Below are 21,124 nucleotides of genomic sequence, written 5' to 3'. Positions count from 1 at the left end.
TGAATGGAAAGTATTCTCTGAGAGTCTTATTTGAGTCATGTCATGGCAGTCTTATTTAAACATGAAGTAAAAGTTAAATTTTTTAAGTTGTCATCTGTTTTCAGGGTGTGAGAGAATATTTAAGTGACATTCTTTTTATCCTCCACATAAGAAAACAGGACTAGAGAAACCTATGTCTTCCTCACTTGTTGGTGGACTAGCAGCCCTGGTACATGTGCCTCTGAATCTGAAACACTTGTTTTGTCACAATATTGCCTGAAATAATACACTTAGTATTAGTAACTTAGTAAATGTATTAGTCTTGTATTAATTGCAGTAAAATGGTCTTGTACCAATATTATTTAATACATTACATTTTACCTCAGTAAATAAATAATAGAAATAGAAATTCTCAGCTGTTTAATGTCACTATAGAAAAAAACAATGAAATCTTCCTTTAAACTATTCTCATTATTTATAAAGGAAATTCATAAAATCCTTGTTAGGTTTAATGATAGGTACCATATTAAGGGCAGCATTTTATAAACTGTATCTCAAACATCATCTGTGGAAGTTAAGAGCCTCCAGTGGGTTTTCCATAGAGTGCACATGATACCTCACTCAGGCAGTTTATGGAGGGTAAGAAATATCCTAGTGCTTTGAAAAATTTGACATTTTAACCAATGAAAAAGTACACTTCGATAAGTTTAACTTATACTTCCCTTCCCCTTACAGGTATCTACTGAACATTTTACTCAACAATACACTTCATGTTCAACAATATTCCTTGATGACAGCACTGCCAGCCAGCCTCATCTTACAATGACGCTAAAATCATGAGTACAACTATAATGCCAAGGGACAGACTCCTTTATTCAAAAATTATTTCAGCCATTTGGCTGTACTCTTCAGCAATCAGTTTAAGAAATTGGAATCAACTATATACTGATATCCAGATTCTAAATATTAAGTACCAATTTCTCTTTTAATCTTAGATGTCATGGTGGAAGGAAAAATCAGCAAATAAGCAATCCCAGAAAAAGTGTAGCTATTTATTTGATGCCTTTATGCCTTAAGGCAATGTTGAATGCAATGAGAAGGATGGGTTCCCTTTATTGAATGATTTTTTGTGAAATATTAGTTTTTCAGTGCATTGTAGGCCTAAATCAATGTGTACTACTTTGGACATTAGTCTTGGAAGAAGGAATAGCTTTTTCTTTTCTGGCACCACAGTGTATCTGCATTTGATTTTCTCCCATTGTGCATGATCACCTCATGGGCCACAAAGATGTGCTTTGAGAGCATCCTGAGATGAAGTTTATTTTAAAAGGAACAACAACCAACACCACCACCAGCTCCATTGGGTTTGTCTAGTGTACATCATTATCACCTCTTTGGGTTATGAGTATTTATTTTTAGAACACAATTTGGAAAGTGCTAATTTAGAACATTAATGTCTTCATCTTTAACTTTATTTTTCATTCTATAAACATAACTAGCTTATAAACAATTTTATTTCAAATGCTCTAGCATTTTTAGCTAATTCAATTGGCAGTCACTTTTACTTTAATTAAAAATGGCAGCTGGCTCCTGACTTGGAGACACCTCCCAGCAGGGGTTGATAGACACCTCATACAGGAGAGCTGGCATTTGGCGGGTGCCCTCTGGGATGAAGCTTCCAGAGGAAGGAGCAGGCAGCAATCTTTGCTGTTCTGCAGCCTCTGCTGGTGATACCCAGGCAAACAGTCTGGAGTGGACCTCCAGCAAACTCCAGCAGACCTGCAGAAGAGGCCTCTGAGTGTTAGAAGGAAAACTAGCAAACAGAAAGCAATAACATCAACATCAACATCAACAAAAAGGACAACAATGCAAAAACCCCATCAACATCAAAAGGTCATCAACAACAAAGATCAAATGTAGATAAATCCATGAAGATGTGAAAAAAACCAGCATAAGAATGCTGAAAATGCCCCAAACCAGAATTCCCCTTCTCCTCCAAAGGATCACGACTCCTCACCAGAAAGGGAACAAAACTGGGTGGAGAATGGATTTGACAAATTTAAGAAGTAGGCTTCAGAAGGTGGGTAAGAACTAGCTCTTCCAAGCTAAAGGAACATGTTCCAACCCAATGTAAGAATGCTGAGAACCTTTATAAAAGGTTACAGGAAATGCTTACTAGAATAAAGAGTTTAGAGAAGAACATAAATGACCTGATGGAGCTGAAAAACACAGCACAAGAACTTCGTGAAGCATACACAAGTATCAATAGCCAAATCAATCAAGCAGAAAAAAGGACATCAGAGGTTGAAGATCACCTTAATGAAATAAAGCGTGAAGACAAGATTAGAGAAAAAAAGAAAGAAAAGGACAAAACAAAGCCTCTAAGAAATATGGGACTATATGAAAAGACCAAACCTATGATTGACTGGTGTACCTGAAAGTGATGGGAAGAATGGAACCAAGTTGGAAAACACTCTTTAGGATATTATCCAGGAGAAGGTCCCCAACCTAGCAAGACAGGCCAACATTTAAATTCAAGAAATACAGAGAACACCACTAAGACACTCTTTGAGAAGAGCAATCCCAAGACATATAATCATCAGATTCAGCAAGGTTGAAATGAAGGAAAAAATTTTAAGGGCAGCCAGAGAGAAAGGTCGGGTTACCTACAAAGGGAAGACCATCAGACCAACAGCAGATCTCTCTGCAGCAACCCTACAAGCCAGAAGAGAGTGGGGGCCAATATTCAACATTCTTAAAGAATGTTCAGTCCAGAATTTCATATCCAGCCAAACTTAGCATTGTAAGTGAAGGAGAAATAAAATCCTTTACAGACAAGCAAATGCTAAGGGATTTTGTCACCACCAGGCCTGCCTTACAAGAGCTCCTGAAGGAAGCACTAAATATTGAAAAACTGGTACCAGCCACTGCAAAAACATAGCAAAATATAAAGACCAATGACACTATGAAGAAACTGCATCAACTAATATGCTAAATAACCAGCTAGCATCATGATAACAGGATCAAATCCACACATAATAATATTAACCTTAAATGTAAACAGGCTAAATGCCCCAATTAAAAGACACAGACTGGCAAATTGGATGAAGAGTGAAGACCCATCGGTGTGCTGTATTCAAGAGACCCATCTCATGTGCGGTGACACACATGGGCTCAAAATAAAGGGATGGAGGAATATTTACCAAGCAAATGGAAAGCAAAAAAAAGCAGGGGTTGCAATTCTACTCTCTGATAAAACAGACTTTAAACCAACAAAGATCAAAAAAGACAAAGAAGGGTATTACATAATGGTAAAGGGATCAATGCAATAAGAAGAGCTAACTACCCTAAATATATATGTACCCAATACAGGAGCACTCAGATTCATAAAGCAAGTTCTTACAGACCTACAAAGAGACTTAGACTTCCACACAATAATAGTGGGAGGATTTAACACCCCACTGTCAATATCAGAGAGATCAGCGAGACAGAAAATTAACAAGGATATTCAGGACTTGAACTCAACTCTGGACCAAGCAGATCTACAAGACATCTACAGAACTCTCCACCCCAAATCAACAGAATCTACATTATTCTCAGCACTTATTCTAAAATGGACCACTTAAATGGAAGCAAAACACTCCTGAGCCAATGCAAAAGAATGGCAATCAGACCACAGTGCAATCAAATTAGAACTCGAGATTTAGAAACTCACTCAAAACTGTACAACAATATGGAATCTGAACAATCTGCTCCTGAATGACTACTAAGAACAACCTGCTCCTGAATGACTACTGAGTAAATAATGAAATTAAGGCAGAAATAAAGAAGCTGTTTGAAACCAATGAGAACAAAGACACAACATACCAGAATCTGTGGGACACAGCTATAGCAGTGTTTAGAGGGAAATTTGTAGCACTAAATGTTCAGATCAGAAAGCGGGAAAGATCTAAAATCAACACCCTAACATCACCATTAAAAGAACTAGAGAAGCAAGAACAAACAAATTCAAAAAGCTAGCAGAAGGAAAGAAATATCTAAGATCAGAGCAGAACTGATGGAGATAGAGACTCGAAAGTCCCCTCAAAAAATCAATGAATCCAAGAGCTGGTTTTCTGAAAAGTTTAACAAAATAGATAGACTGCTAACCAGATGAATAAAGAAGAAAAGAGAGAAGAATCAAATTGATGCAATAAAAAGTGATAAAGGGGATATTACCACCAATCCCACAGAAATACAGACTACCATCAGAGAATACTATAAACACCTCTATGCAAATAAACTAGAAAATCTAGAAGAAATGGATAGATTCCTGGACACATGCACCCTCCCAAGATTAAACCAGGAAGAAGTTGAATCCATGAATAGACCAATAACAAGTTCTGAAATTGAAGCAGTAATTAATACCCTAACAACTAAGAAAAGTCCAGAACCAGATGTATTCCCAGTCAAATTCTACCAGAGGTACAAGAGGAGCTGGTACCATTCTGAAACTATTCCAAACAATAGAGAAAGAGGGACTCCTGCCTAACTCATTTTATGAGGCCAGCATCATCCTGATACCAAAACCTGGTGGAGACACAATAGGAAAAGAAAATATCAGACCAATATCCCTGATGAACATCGACGTGAAAATTATCATTAAAATACTGGCAAACTGAATCCAGCAGCACATCAAAAGCTTATCCACCATGATCAAGTCAGCTTCAACCTTGAGATGCAAGGCTGATTCAACATACACAAATCAATATATGTAATCCATCACATAAACAGAACCAATGAGAAAAAACATATGATTATCTCAATAGATGCAGAAAAGGCCTTCAATAAAATTCAACACCCCTTCATGCTAAAAACACTTAATAAACTAGGTATTGATGGATAATAAGAGCTATTTATGGCAAACCCACAGCCAATATCATACTGAATGGGCAAAACCTGGAAGCATTCCCTTTGAAAACCAGTGCAAGGCAAGGATGCCCTTTCTCACCACTCCTATTCAACATAGTATTGGAAATTTTGGAAATTCTGGCCAGGGCAATCAGGCAAGAGAAAGAAATAAAGCATATTTGAATAGGAAGAGAGGAAGTCAAATTGTCTCTGTTTGCAGATGATATGATTATATATTTAGAAAACCCCATCGTCTCAGCTGAAAAGCTCCTTAAGCTGAAAAGCAATTTCAGTAAAGTCTCAGGATACAAAATCAGTGTGCAAAAATCACAACCATTCCTATACATCAATAATAGACAAACAGAGAGCCAACTCATGAGTGAACTCCCATTCACAGTTGCTACAAAGAGAATAAAATACCTAGGAATACAATTTAAAAGGGATGTGAAGGACCTCTTCAAGGAGAACTACAAAACATGCCCAAGGAAGTAAGAGAGGACACAAATGAATAGAAAAATATTCCATGCTTATGTATAGGAAGAATCAGTATTGTGAAAATGGCCACACTGGCCAAAGTAATATACAGATCCAATCCTATTTCCATCAAGCTACCATTGACTTTCTTTGCAGAATTAGAAATACTACTTTAGATTTTATATGGAACCAAAAAAGAGCTTGTATTAGCTAAGAAAATCCTAATCAAAAAGAACAAAGCAGGAGGCATCATGCTACCTAACTTCAAATTATACCACAAGGCTACATTGGCCAAAACAGCATGGTACTGGTACCAAAACAGATGTATAGACCAATGGAACAGAACATAGGCCTCAGAAATAATGCCACAAGTCTACAACCATCTGATCTTTGACAAACCTGACAAACACAAGCAATGGGGAAAGGATTCCCTATTTAATAAATGGTGTTAGGAAAATGGCTAGCCATATGTAGAAAGCTGAAACTGGATCCCTTCCTTACACCTTATACAAAAATTAATTCAAGATGGATTAAAGACTTACATGTTAGACCTAAAACCATAAAAACCCTAGAAGAAAACCAAGGCAATACCATTCAGGACATAGGCATAGACAAGGACTTCATGTCTAAAACACCAAAAGCAATGGCAACAAAAGCCAAAATTGACAAATGGAATCTAATTAAACTAAAGAGCTTCTGCACAGTAAAAGAAACTATAATCAGAGTGAACAGGCAACCTACAGAATGAGAGAAAATTTTTGCAATCTATCCATCTGACAAAAGCCTAGTATCCAGTGTCTACAAGGAACTTAAACAAATTTACAAGAGAAAAACAAGCCCATCAAAAAGTGGGTGAAGCATATGAAGAGACACTTCTCAAAAGAAGACATTTGTGTGGCCAAAAAACATATGAAAAAAAGCTCGTCATCACTGGTCATTAGAGAAATGCAAATCAAAACCACAATGAGATACCATCTTATGCCAGTTAGAATGGCGAGCATCAAAAAGTCAGGAAACAAGATGCTGGAAAGGATGTGGAGAAATAGAAATGATTTGCACTGCTGGTGGGAGTGTAAATTAGTTCAATCATTGTGGAGACAGTGTGGTGATTCCTCAAGGATCTAGAACCAGAAATAGCATTTGACCCAGCAATCCCATTACTGGGTATATACCCAAAGGATTATAAATCATTCTACTATGAAGACACATGCACATGTGTGTTTATTGCTGCACTATTTACAATAGCAAAGACTTGGAGCCAACCCAAATGCCCATCAATGATAGACTGGATAAAGAAAATGTGCCACATATACACAATGGTATAATATGCAGCCATAAGAAATAATGAGTTCATGTCCTTTGCAGGGACATGGATGAAGCTGGAAACCATTATTCTCAGCAAACTAAGACAAGAACAGAAAACTAAACACTGCATGTTCTCGCTCATAAGTGGGTGTTGAACAATGAGAGCACATGGACACAGGGAGGGGAATATCAAACACCAGGGCCTGTCAGGGGGTCGGAGGCAAGGGGAGGGAAAGCATTAAGAGAAATACCTAATGCATGCAGGGCTTAAAACCTAGATGATGGGTTGAGGGGTGCAGCAAACCACCATGGCACATGTATATATATGTAACAAACCTGCACGTTCTACACATGTATCCCAGAACTTAAAGTATAATTTAAAAAACATGGCGGCCAGGCATGGTGGCTCACGACTGTAATCCCAGCAGGTCAGGAGGCCAAGGCAGGCCAATCACCTGAGATCAGGAGTTCGAGACCAGCCTGGCTAACATGGCAAAACCCTGTCTCTACTAAAAATACAAAAATTAGCTGAGTGTAATGGGGGGTGCCTGTAATTCAAGCTACTTGGGAGGCTGAGGCAGGAGAATCGCTTGAACCCAGGAGGCAGAAGTTGCAGTGAGCCAAGATCACGCCATTGCACTCCAGCCTGGGAAACAAGAGAGAAACTCCATTTCTAAAACCAGTAACAACAACAACAACAACAACAAAGAGGCAACTTTACACTCATGATAATGTCACTTCCCTCTCTCCCTTATCACAGTAGTAGAGATGAAATTGTGTTTCAGTAAAAACTGGATTCAAACCCTGTCTCAAGTCCTGAGCTTTGGGACCTATTGAGTAATCACTGATGTCTGTATTCAGCTAAGCCTCTAAATCCTTGAGCAACAACAACAACAAAAACAAGTCACTCTGGCTTATGTCCCTGGCTTCTTCTGAATTCAAAAGTTTTGATGTGATAGCATGCAGTTTAAAAGGAGTTTTAAACATTACTCCATTAATCTCGCTCAAACAAATTTCATGCTTTTTTCCTCATTATTCTAATTTTTAGAAGTCTACTTCTGAAAGTAAAGTAAGTTTTAATTTCCGATCAACAAGTTCGAGAAATTATCATTTGGTATATTCACTATTAGTGAAATAAAGGTTTATTGAGCAAATTAATAGGGCACATTGGCTTCAAGAAAATATTTTGAAAAATGTTTATTACAGGTTAGTAGTGCACTGTTGTCGATGGGGTAGATGGAACCCATTGGGATCACTTTTGCAAGGTTTGTTTTCAAAATACGTGTCTGCAAACATTTGTATCTTCCCACCTCAATCTTCCCTCTATCTCTAGGCACTCAGAAGCCCTTTAGAAAAATAGGAATGGATGTGAGGCATCGTCATGTGAAGAAAAGCATCCCAGAAGATTCTGATTTTCACCCCAACTCAATCATTCCAAACTTCGCTGCACTTTGAAATCACCAGGGAAATTTTTAACAACAACCCTGATGCCCAAAGTCCTACCCAATGCTAATTAATTAAATCAAAAAGTCTCATGTTGAAAATGAGGAAGTTATTAAAGCTCCTCAGTTGATTTTAATGTGCAGCAAAGTTTGAGAGACACTGCTTAATTTGAATTTAGGACGAGAAACTGCTCCTATTTGGTGGGACCTTGGGCAAGTCAGTTTTAAGGTTTCTTTCCCTGATCTGTAAAATTAGTGTTGGATTAAATGTCATATAAGGTCATTGGTCCTTTCCAGCATGTAACTTCAAATTCTGTGATTTTAAAATGATTCTAGAGATGAAAACTACTTGAAGCACTATAGACATATCCATCTTAAGTGCTAATGTTACAGGCTTTTTAAAAATGCTAATATTGTATAGACCTATTACTAAAATTCAGATTTGCCTTCCCTCAGTTATTCTGAGCCTCATTCTGGATGCTGAGGGCAAATGGAAGCACATAACTTATGCAAGAGAACCTCTTGTTTTGTGATACACAGCATCTGTGAGTAACTTAGGAATACAGTTACATATATCTGAAGAGGTGTATCTTTTCATAAATATTTCAGTTAAACTAGTTGAAGGTACCTGCCATTCACATTACACTGTGTTGTGTTACACTGCCTTGTTAGCACAGCTTATTTTAGGATCACTGCACCTATCATTGATTTCCTGTGTGCTTATGTTTACTAATATATTTTTTAATAATTATGCAAAAGTGATTTCAAATAATTTTGTTATAAAGTACTTTCATTATGTATTTTTAGGGAAATAATTTAAAATGGCTGCGAGGAGATAGTGAACTAAACTAAAATGCAGGACCTAACACCTTAAAAAAGAAAACACTACTGTATGTCTTAAACATATGGACACATAGATGTAAACTGCATGAAGCTGTGTGCGGTGTCTCATGCCTGTAATCCCAGCACTTTGGGAGTTCCAAGGCAGGCGGATCACTTGAGGCAAGGAGTTTGAGACCAACCTGGCCATCATGGTGAGTCCCTGTCCCTACTAAAAGTACAAAAATTAGCTGGGCGTAGTGGTGCAAACCCGTAGTTCCAGCTTCTTGGGAGGCTGAGGCACGAGAATTGCTTGTACCTGGGAGGTGGAAGTTTTGGTGAGCCAAGATCATGCCACTGCACTCTATTCTGGGTGACAGAGTGAGACTCTGGGTCAAAAAATAAATGCATAAAATAAATTGCATGGGATGAAAGGTTTTGTGGGTAGAAGAGCGTATAACAGGGAAATACGTTGTTATTTATATATTAGACTCATCAACAGAAACATGTCTTCTAAAAGCATACTGCCTTGCATTTTCGTTCTCATATTTTTGCTAAAAGCTAAGAAACAAAAACAAGAAAGTGCCCTTATGATACTGTTCTGAACTATAAGATTTGAATTTCAGAGCCGCTAGGAGTGTTTCCTCTGCCCCCCTTTTAAAAAGTGTCTTCAAGCCTAACAAATGATAACATTTATTGTTATGAATATTTTTTTCTTTCCACAGTGTGACCTTGGTGATATATTATCATATCAAGCAAAGATGAGCTTTTCTAAAACCTGTCTTGTTATTCTGGCTAATTACTTTGCATGATATCAAGCTCAGCATTAGGTCACAGCTCTAGACATCATAAGCTGTATTGTGCCTACTAAAATATCGAAGCAAATTATTTGTGTTTTCTTTCATCCTTGAGACTTTTTAAATTCTTAAATGATTGAGTATCCCAATGAGTATGATTTTATATTGATTATATTGATATTTACTGTGATAGAAATATAAAATTTATATTTTTTTCAAAATCTATTTTTAGTTTAGATTTCACAGCCTTAACACTATTGCTATCATGAGCTAGATAATGCTTTGTGAGGACTGTCCTGTGCATTACAGAAAGTTTAGCAACATTGATGGCCTCTACCAACTAGATGTCAGTAGTAACCCATGACCCAGGTTGTGGCAAATAGAAAATATTCCTTGAGAACAATATTGTTATCATAAATTTTTGGATGAAAATATAGCTTTTCTATGATAAAACGTTGAGTAAAAAGTGTGTCATGTATTTATATTATTGAAAATCTGTGGTGTTAAGCTTAATAGAAGGCAGCTGAATTCTCTCTGTCTTTGCAATTTGCTTTAAAGAAGCAATAAGATGATCTAGACTCATGCAAATATATAGTTGGTAAAAGGTGTATTTTTAAAGCTTTAAGACAGTTTGGGTATTCTTTAATACTAAATCAAAACTTCACAAGTGCTAGTTTCTTAAATTAGTTATAGTGGCATTTTACGTATTAGCAAATGTATACCATCAGTACTCACCGATCTTTCTTGCACAATAAGTTGTTCTTTCCCCACATATTTGCATTTATAATATTAAGCATTGGTTATTTAGAAAATATTGGTGTATGTTTTATTGTATCAGAAATCACTTTTATTAATTTAACCACCAATCTTATTTTATTTATTTATTTATTTATTTATTTTTTTATTATTATACTTTAGGTTTTAGGGTACATGTGCACAATGTGCAGGTTTGTTACATATGTATCCATGTGCCGTGTTGTTCTGCTGCACCCATTAACTCATCATTTAGCATTAGGTATATCTCCTAATGCTGTCCCTCCCCCTCCCCCCACCCCACAACAGTCCCCGGAGTGTGATGTTTCCCTTCCTGTGTCCATGAGTTCTCATTGTTCAATTCCCACCTATGAGTGAGAACATGCGGTGTTTGGTTTTTTGTCCTTGCGATAGTTTACTGAGAATGATGTTTTCCAGTTTCATCCATGTCCCTACAAAGGATATGAACTCATCATTTTTTATGGCTACATAGTATTCCATGGTGTATATGTGCCACATTTTCTTAATCCAGTCTATCATTGTTGGACATTTGGGTTGGTTCCAAGTCTTTGCTATTGTGAATAGTGCCGCAATAAACATACGTGTGCATGTGTCTTTATAGCAGCATGATTTATAGTCCTTTGGGTATATACCCAGTAATGGGATGGCTGGGTCAAATGGTATTTCTAGTTCTAGATCCCTGAGGAATCGCCACACTGACTTCCACAGTGGTTGAACTAGTTTACAGTCCCACCAACAGTGTAAAAGTGTTCCTATTTCTCCACATCCTCTCCAGCACCTGTTGTTTCCTGACTTTTTAATGATGGCCATTCTAACTGGTGTGAGATGGTATCTCACTGTGGTTTTGATTTGCATTTCTCTGATGGCCAGTGATGATGAGCATCTTTTCATGTGTTTTTTGGCTGCATAAATGTCTTCTTTTGAGAAGTGTCTGTTCATGTCCTTCGCCCAATTTTTGATGGGGTCGTTTATTTTTTTCTTGTAAATTTGAGTTCATTGTAGATTCTGGATATTAGCCCTTTGTCAGATGAGTAGGTTGCAAAAATTTTCTCCCATTCTGTAGGTTGCCTGTTCACTCTGATGGTAGTTTCTTTTGCTGTGCAGAAGCTCTTTAGTTTAATTAGATCCCATTTGTCAATTTTGGCTTTTGTTGCCATTGCTTTTGGTGTTTTAGACATGAAGTCCTTGCCCATGCCTATGTCCTGAATGGTATTGCCTAGGTTTTCTTGTAGGATTTTAATTTAAGTCTTTAATCCATCTTGAATTAATTTTTGTGTAAGGTGTAAGGAAGGGATCCAGTTTCCGCTTTCTACATATGGCTAGCCAGTTTTCCCAGCACCATTTATTAAATAGGGAATCCTTTCCCCATTTCTTGTTTTTGTCAGGTTTGTCAAAGATCAGATAGTTGTAGATATGTGGCATCATTTCTGAGGACCCTGTTCTGTTCCATTGATCTATGTCTCTGTTGTGGTACCAGTACCATGCTGTTTTGGTTAGTGTAGCCTTGTAGTATAGTTTGAAGTCAGGTAGCATGATGCCTCCAGCTTTGTTCTTTTGGCTTAGGATTGACTTGGCAATGCGAGCTCCTTTTTGGTTCCATATGAACTTTAACGTAATTTTTTCCAATTCTGTGAAGAAAGTCATTGGTAGCTTGATGGGGATGGCATTGAATCTATAAATTACCTTGGGCAGTATGGCCATTTTCACGATATTGATTCTTCCAACCCATGAGCATGGAATGTTCTTCCATTTGTTGGTATCCTCTTTTATTTCATTGAGCAGTGGTTTGTAGTTCTCCTTGAAGAGGTCCTTCACATCCCTTGTAAGTTGGATTCCTAGGTATTTTATTCTCTTTGAAGCAATTGTGAATGGGAGTTCACTCATGATTTGGCTGTCTGTTTGTCTGTGATTGGTGTACAAGAATGCTTGTGATTTTTGTACATTGATTTTGTATCCTGAGACTTTGCTGAAGTTGCTAATCAGCTTAAGGAGATTTTGGGCTGAGACAATGGGGTTTTCTAGATATACAATCATGTCATCTGCAAACAGGGACAATTTGACTTTCTCTTTTCCTAATTGAATACCCTTTATTTCCTTCTCCTGCCTGATTGCTCTGGCCAGAAGTTCCAGAACTATGTCGAATAGGAGTGGTGAGAGAGGGCATCCCTCTCTTGTGCCAGTTTTCAAAGGGAATGCTTCCAGTTTTTGCCCATTCAGTATGATATTGGCTGTGGGTTTGTCATAGATAGCTCTTATTATTTTGAGATACGTCCCATCAATACCTAATTTATTGAGAGTTTTTAGCATGAAAAGTTGTTGAATTTTGTCAAAGGCCTTTTCTGCATCTATTGAAATAATCATGTGGTTTTTGTCTTTGGTTCTGTTTATATGCTGGATTACATTTATTGATTTGCATATGTTGAACCAGCCTTGCATCCCAGGGATGAAGCCCACTTGATCACGGTGGATAAGCTTTTTGATGTGCTGCTGGATTCGGTTTGCCAGTATTTTATTGAGGATTTTTGCATCAATGTTCATCAAGGATATTGGTCTGAAATTCTCTTTTTTGGTTATGTCTCTGCCAGGCTTTGGTATCAGGACGATGCTGGCTTCATAAAATGTGTTAGGGAGGACTCCCTCTTTTTCTATCAATTGGAATAGTTTCAGAAGGAATGGTACCAGTTCCTCCTTGTACCTCTGGTAGAATTCAGCTGTGAATCCGTCAGGTCCTGGACTCTTTTTGATTGGTAAGCTATTGATTATTGCCACAATTTCAGAACCTGTTATTGGTCTATTCAGAGATTCAACTTCTTCCTGGTTTAGTCTTGGGAGGGTGTATTTGTCGAGGAATTTATCCATTTCTTCTAGATTTTCTAGTTTATTTGCATAGAGGTGTTTGTAGTATTCTGTGATGGTAGATTGTATTTCTGTGGGATCGGTGGTGATATCCCCTTTTTCATTTTTTATTGCGTGTATTTGATTCTTCTCTCTTTTCTTCTTTATTAGTCTTGCTAGTGGTCTATCAATTTTGTTGATCTTTTCAAAAAACCAGCTCCTGGATTCATTAATGTTTTGAAGGGTTTTTCGTGTCTCTATTTCCTTCAGTTCTGCTCTGATTTTATTTATTTCTAGACTTCTGCTAGCTTTCGAGTGTGTTTGCTCTTGCTTTTCTAGTTCTTTTAATTGTGATGTTAGGGTGTCAATTTTGGATCTTTCCTGCTTTCTCTTGTGGGCATTTAGTGCTATAAATTTCCCTCTACACACTGCTTTGAATGTGTCCCAGAGATTCTGGTATGTTGTGTCTTTGTTCTCGTTGGTTTCAAAGAACATCTTTATTTCTGCCTTCATTTCATTATGTACCCAATAGTCATTCAGGAGCAGGTTGTTCAGTTTCCATGTAGTTGAGCGGTTTTGAGTGAGTTTCTTAATCCTGAGTTCTAGTTTGATTGCACTGTGGTCTGAGAGACAGTTTGTTATAATTTCTGTTCTTTTACATTTGCTGAGGAGAGCTTTACTTCCAACTATGTGGTCAATTTTGGAATAGGTGTGGTGTGGTGCTGAAAAAGATGTATATTCTGTTGATTTGGGGTGGAGAGTTCTGTAGATGTCTATTAGGTCCACTTTGTTTACAGCTGAGTTCAATTCCTGGATATCCTTGTTAACTTTCTGTCTCATCGGTCTGTCTAATGTTGACAGTGGGGTGTTAAAATCTCCCATTATTATTGTGTGGGAGTTTAAGTCCCTTTGTAGGTCACTCAGGACTTGCTTTATGAATCTGGGTGCTCCTGTGTTGGGTGCATATATATTTAGGATAGTTAGCTCTTCTTGTTGAGTTGATCCCTTTACCATTATGTAATGGCCTTCTTTATCTCTTTTGATCTTTGTCGGTTTAAAGTCTGTTTTATCAGAGACTAGGATTGCAACCCCTGCCTTCTTTTGTTTTCCATTTGCTTGATAGATCTTCCTCCATCCCTTTATTTTGAGTCTATGTGTGTCTCTGCACGTGAGGTGGGTTTCCTGAATACAGCACACTGATGGGTCTTGACTCCTTATCCAGTTTGCCAGTCTGTGTCTTTTAATTGGAGCATTTAGCCCATTTACATTTAAATTTAATATTGTTATGTGTGAATGTGATCCTGTCATTATGATGTTAGTTGGTTATTTTGCTCGTTAGTTGATGCAGTTTCTTCCTAGCCTCGATGGTCTTTGCAATTTGGCATGTTTTTGCAGAGACTGGTACCGATTGTTCCTTTCCATGTTTAGTGCTTCCTTCAGGAGCTCTTTTAGGGCAGGCCTGGTGGTGACAAAATCACTCAGCATTTGCTTGTCTGTAAAGTATTTTATTTCTCCTTCACTTATGAAGCTTAGTTTGGCTGGATAGGAAATTCTGGGTTGAAAATTCTTTTCTTTAAGAATGTTGAATATCGGCCCCCACTCTCTTCTGGCTTGTAGAGTTTCTGCCGAGCGATCAGCTGTTAGTCTGATGGGCTTCCCTTTGTGGGTAACCCGACCTTTCCCTCTGGCTGCCCTTAACAGCCCTTAACATTTTTTCCTTCATTTCAACTTTGGTGAATCTGACAATTATGTGTCTTGGAGTTGCTCTTCTCGAGGAGTATCTTTGTGGCATTCTCTGTATTTCCTGAATCTGAATGTTGGCCTGCCCTGCTAGATTGGGGAAGTTCTCCTGGATAATATCTTGCAGAGTGTTTTCCAACTTGGTTCCATTCTCTCCGTCACTTTCAGGTACACCAATCAGACGTAGGTTTGGTGTTCTCACATAGTCCCAAATTTCTTGGAGGCTTTGTTCATTTCTCTTTATTCTTTTTTCTCTAAACTTCCCTTCTCACTTCATTTCATTCATTTCATCTTCCATCAGCGATACCCTTTCTTCCAGTTGATCGAATCGGCTACTGAGCCTTCTGCAATCTTCGCGTAGTTCTCGATACTTGGCTTTCAGCTCCATCAGCTCCTTTAAGCCCTTCTCTCCATTGGTTATTCTAGTTATCCATTCTTCTAATTTTTTTTTCATAGTTTTTATCTTCTTTGCTATTGTTTTGAATTTCCTCCCGTAGCTGGGAGTAGTTTGATCGTCTGAAGCCTTCTTCTCTCAACTCATCAAAGTCATCCTCCATCCAGCTCTGTTCCGTTGCTGGTGAGGAACTGTGTTCCTCTGGTGGAGGAGAGTTGCTCTGCTTTTTAGAGTTTCCAGTTTTTCTGCTCTGCTTTTTCCCCATCTTTGTGGTTTTATCTACTTTTCGTCTTTGATGATGGTGATGTACAGATGGGTTTTTGGTGTGGATGTCCTTTCTGTTTGTTAGTTTTCCTTCTACCAGACAGGACCCTCAGCTGCAGGTCTGTTGGAGTTTACTAGAGGTCCACTCCGGACCCTGTTTGCTAGGTGTCAGCAGAGGTGGCTGCAGAACAGCGGATTTTCATGAGACCACAAATTCCACTGTCTGATAGTTCCTCTGGAAGTTTTGTCTCAGAGGAGTACCCAGCCGAGTGAGGTGTCAGTCTTTCCCTACTGGGGGGTGCCTCCCAGTTAGGCTGCTCAGGGGTGAGGGACCCACTTTAGGAGGCAGTCTGTCCATTCTCAGATCTCCAGCTGTGTGCTGGGAGAACCACTACTCTCTTCAAAGCTGTCAGTCAGACAGGGACATTTAAGTCTGCAGGGGTTCCTGCTGAGTTTTTGTTTGTCTGTGCCCTGCCCCTAGAGGTGGAGCCTACAGAGGCAGGCAGGCCTCCTTGATCTGTGGTGGACTCCACCCAGTTCGAGCTTTCTGGCTGCTTTGTTTACCTAAGCAAGCCTGGGTAATGGCAGGCGCCCCTCCCCCAGCCTCTCTGCCTCCTTGCAGTTTGATCTCAGACTGCTGTGCTAGCAATCAGTGAGACTCCGTGGGCATAGGACCCTCCGAGCCAGGTGTGGGACAAAATCTCCTAGTGTGCCTTTTTCCAGGCCCGTTGGAAAAGCGCAGTATTGGGGTGGGACTGAGTCGATTTTCCAGGTGCCATCTGTTACTCCTTTCTTTGACTAGGAAAGGGAACTCCCTGACCCCTTGTGCTTCCCGAGTGAGGCAATGCCTCACCCTGCTTTGGCTCACACACAGTGCGCTTCACTGACTGTCCTGCACCCACTGTTTGGCACTCCCTAGTGAGATGAAACTGGTATCTCAAACACAAATGCAGAAATCACTTTCTGTGTCGCTCAGGCTGGGAGCTGTAGACCGGAGCTGTTCCTATTTGGCCATCTTGGCTCCACCCCTCCACCAATCTTATTTTAAAATGTCTTTAAGTATTGAGAAGCTGTCAAGCTTACAGTAGAAGGAACAATTTTTCAAAGTCCTCGGGAAAGCTTAAATTTTGTCTTTGGAAACAAATACTTATTTTCCTTGTGACATAAGTGACACATTTCCTTGTGAATGAGTGACAGCTTCATTTATTTTTGAGAATGATAGTGGTACCTTCTTTTTAAGACCGAGTTTCACTCTGTCACTTGGCTAGAGTCTATTGGCATAATCTCAGCTCAAGCAATCCTCTCCCCTCAGGTTCTTGAGTAGCTGGGACCATAGACGTGTGTCAGCATGCCTGGATAATTTTTTTTGTATTTTTGGTAGAGACAGGGTTTCGTCATGTTGCCCAGGCTGGTCTCGAACTGCTAAAGGAGCTCAAGTGATCTACCTGTTTTGGCCTCCCAAAGTGCTGGGATTTTACAGGCATGAGCCACTGCACTGGCCAGTTGTACTTTTAAATGAAATTGATGTTTCTCTTTAGTTATCTGCAGTATATTCTCATGATATATTTATTATTTCCAGTAGTTTAAATTAAGGGAAGCTAGGAAATCTGAATCACATTTACATTTATTAAAGTTCTAAAGAGATTATTGCCCACCACTACTACTTCATAAAACATTTCTGTGTTTCAGTGTGTGGTTAGAGGAGTGACAATGTGTTTGGTTTATTGCCATTGCCTGTTAGGGAGGGTCAATACTTACAGGCAGTTCTGACTGGTTATGGTATAAAAGACTTCACAGTACAGGACATGCTATGCTGAGGAAGAAGAGGTCAGGAAACCCTCTGCAAGTCAGTATCAAGGAGAATTTGTAAAAACTGTTTGCTTTGGTGAAGTAAACACCAAAGCACATAGGCACACAGGAGGCATTATTTTACTAAATGGATATTATACTAAGATATTAACAGTTTTTGAAGTAATACACATTCTTATTTTATAGAGATGCAGATAGATCTTTGGGCATATTTGATGAACGGTTACACCCACTTACAGTAAGTGTCACTTATTTATTTATTTATTTTATTTTATTCTTTTTGAGATGGAGTTTTGCTCTTGTTGCCCAGGCTGGAGTGCAATGGTGCCATCTTGGCTCACTGGAACCTCCACCTCCCAGGTTCAAGCGGTTCTCCTGCCTCAGCCTCCCAAGTAGCTGGGGTTACAGGTGCCCACCACCATGCCTGGCTAATTTTGTATTTTTAGTAGAGAGGTTTCACCATGTTAGCCAGGCTGGTTTTGAATTCCTGACCTCGGCCTCCCAAAGAGCTGGGATTACAGGCATAAGCCACCACACCCAGCCCAACAAGTGTCGCTTTTATTGAGTTTGTATTTTCCTTTTTTTTTTTTGAGACGGAGTCTTGCTCTGTTGCCCAGGCTGGAGTGCAGGGGCACGATCTCAGCTCACTGCAAGCTCTGCCTCCTGGGTTCACACCATTCTCCTGCCTCAGCCTTCCAAGTAGCTGGGACTACAGGCACCTGCCACCATGCCAGGCTAATTTTTTGTATTTTTAGTAGAGACGGAGTTTCACCGTGTTAGCCAGGATGGTCTCGATCTCCTGACCTCGGGATCTGCCCACCTTGGCCTCCCAAAATGCTGGGATTACAAGCATGAACCATCACGCCTTGCCTGAGTTTGTATTTTCATCATAGATTTGTATCTGTTTCATGCCTGCAGTCAAAGGCATCTTTAAGTCTTGCTCCTCATTTCATGTGGCATCTAGTCATCTTATTTTAAAAGTGTTGTAAAAAGTACATGCTGGAATAAGAACTGATCTGCAGGTATGTTTAATTAGTGAGATAATACAAGCAAATACACTATCCAAATAACAGAAAACATATCTTTTTAAAAGATAACTGTCAGTAGTATCAAGCTATATAAGTATATGTAAATACTTTTAACACAGAAGCATGATTTTTATGAAGAGGGTTAAAAATAATTTAAGTTCTCTGCATGTGATGGCTCACACCTTTGTAATCACAGCACTTTGGGAGGCTGAGGTGGGGGGATCACTGGAGGTCAGGAGTTTGAGACCAGCCTGACCAATATGATGAAACCCTGTCTCTACTAAAAATACAAAAATTATCTGGGCATGGTGGCATGTGCCTGTAATCCCAGCTACTCGGGAGGCTGAGATAGAAGAATTGCTTGAACCCAGGAGGCGGAGGTTGCAGTGAGCCGAGATCACACCATTGCACTCCAGCCTGGGCAACAAGAGTGAAAATCCATCTCAAAAAAAAAAAAAAAAAAAAATTAAGTTTAAATCAACTTATATGGTGTAAAAACTTAAAAATGTATTTCCTCAGGTGCATAATAGCCACATGTGACTAGTGACTGTTGTATTTATCAGCACAGGCTTAAAGCCTCATGGTTACAGGAAACTATTTTTTCAAAATTTATTGCAGAGAAGAATGACATATGGTCAGTAAGACATTAAAGCCTAGTAATAGCTTACATTTGGATGGAATTATGTGGGGGAAAGGGTAAAAAAGAACATAAACATTTTCTGAGCTTAAGCTCATATTATCTTTAAGTGGATGTTGATGAGTATTAAATCATTATGGTATTTCAGGAGCCTACTGTTCATATTGTAAAAACTAAAAGACATCTCACCAATCAAAATTATCGTTAAGTGACACACGGGCACAAATGTGAACACTGCTGTCTTAAGAGCACCTCAGGTTTTTTCTTCAATGTATACTTACATTGCATCCTTTCTTCTTTCAGTGAGAAGAGGTTTTGGAGGAATATTTTAAGTATGATCCTTAACACAAATTGGTTTTCAGATTTGTTCGTATTCTGTTTAAAGCCATAAGGCTAACAGCTGAATTTGCAATCGTAAGTTTGGTAAGGTATTTTCTATTTATAAAGCAGCTGTAGAAATTCTTCTTGTAAAACAGGGTGGTGTGGTCCTGTTTTTAAATAACAGTAGGTTTCTGAAATTATCTCAGAATTTTAAGAGAAACTTGTGAAAGCAAATACACACATTTTAGTTGAATCATCATTATGGCTTAAAATCTCACAATTGCTTTTCTCATCACAGAGCAATTGCTATTAAAGGCAGCAGAAGGGATCTCTGATTTCTCCCCCAACACTTCAGTAAACACATGCACACACAGTGCACACACATCCAGGGCATGTGGAGGGTTTGGAATGGGGAGCAGTAACAAAACCATCTGGCCGATGGGCAGGAAGGGATGCTGGTGTCGGTCTAAGCTGAGTCCCAGGCTGTATCCCCAGGCAATTCTGATGCATGTTGTCATTGGCAGCTGCTGCCCTCAATTCTTTGTTCCTTGGATAATGTGGGTTAATCTACCCCTGCTGATCACCTGTGCCTGCTCATGAAGTTGCCCAGAAATGTGGTTCCAGTTGGTCTACCAAACAATAGCTGTGTCATTACATTTACATTATCCCTACAGAATTCCTTTTGTAAAACTATAATTTTAAATAACAGATTCTGTTCAAATTGTTAAAAATAGTCTTACTCCTCCCCACAACAAACTTATAGAGGAAAGTCAGCTTCATGGCCAGGAATGAAAAAATACTTATGTCAATACTTCTTTAGCAACCAGTTAGAGTCTAGAGGAGAAGGCTCCTGCTGTGCACTTGAATGAAAGCCGTGAAATGGCGCTGGACCAGATACAGGCCTTCTCGAGGAGCTGCAAGTCGTTTGGAACTCTTAGCAGGTGCTAGAGGGAAGCAGGAGTGGTGCTTCCAGATGTAGAGAGATTGGTGATGCAGGAGGGAAAGCTGGATTGGAAAAGGGAGAGTTTTGTACGTGGGCTAAGCTTGATGTGCCTTTGAGAGAGCAGAGTAGCAGAGTCTAGTCATCATTTGGATATACAGGACTAGAGCATGAATCTGATGTAGAGCTACAGAATGAAGAGCAACAGCAGCTGTTTAAATACCAAGAAAGTGTGTAGAATGAAATTGGACGAGCCGGGCATGGTGGTTTCATGCCTTTAGTCCTAGCTACTTGGGAGGCTGAGGTGGGGGAATTACTTGAGCCCAGCAGTTTAAGTCCAGCCTGGGCCAGATGATGAGACCCTGTATCTTTTTATTTGTTTGTTTGTTTGTATTTATTTATTTATTTATTTATTTTCAGACGGAGTCTCACTGTGTCGCCCTGGCTGGAGTGCAGTGGCGCGATCTCGGCGCACTGCAAGCTCCGCCTCCCAGGTTCATGCCATTATCCTGCCTCAGCCACCTGAGTAGCTGGGACTACAGGCGCCCGCCACAACACCCAGCTAATTTTTTGTATTTTTAATAGAGATGGGGTTTCACCGTGTTAGCCAGGATGGTCTCAATCTCCTAACCTCGTGATCCGCCCACCTCAGTAAGGCCAGGTACATTATCTCACA

At 39.2% G+C, this 21,124-nt stretch overlaps 1 pseudogene; it reads left to right on the top strand.

Annotated features, from left to right (window-relative positions):
• LOC100600559 overlaps nucleotides 1-21,124 on the top strand; it is a 47,848-nt pseudogene that overhangs the window by 10,821 nt on the left and 15,903 nt on the right.

The sequence above is a fragment of the Nomascus leucogenys genome, chromosome 18 (genome assembly GCF_006542625.1).
Source record: "Nomascus leucogenys isolate Asia chromosome 18, Asia_NLE_v1, whole genome shotgun sequence".
In the NCBI taxonomy this organism is placed as follows: domain Eukaryota; kingdom Metazoa; phylum Chordata; class Mammalia; order Primates; family Hylobatidae; genus Nomascus; species Nomascus leucogenys.
Note: the sequence above shows the minus strand (reverse complement) of the source record. Positions and strands in the feature narration are given on the sequence as shown.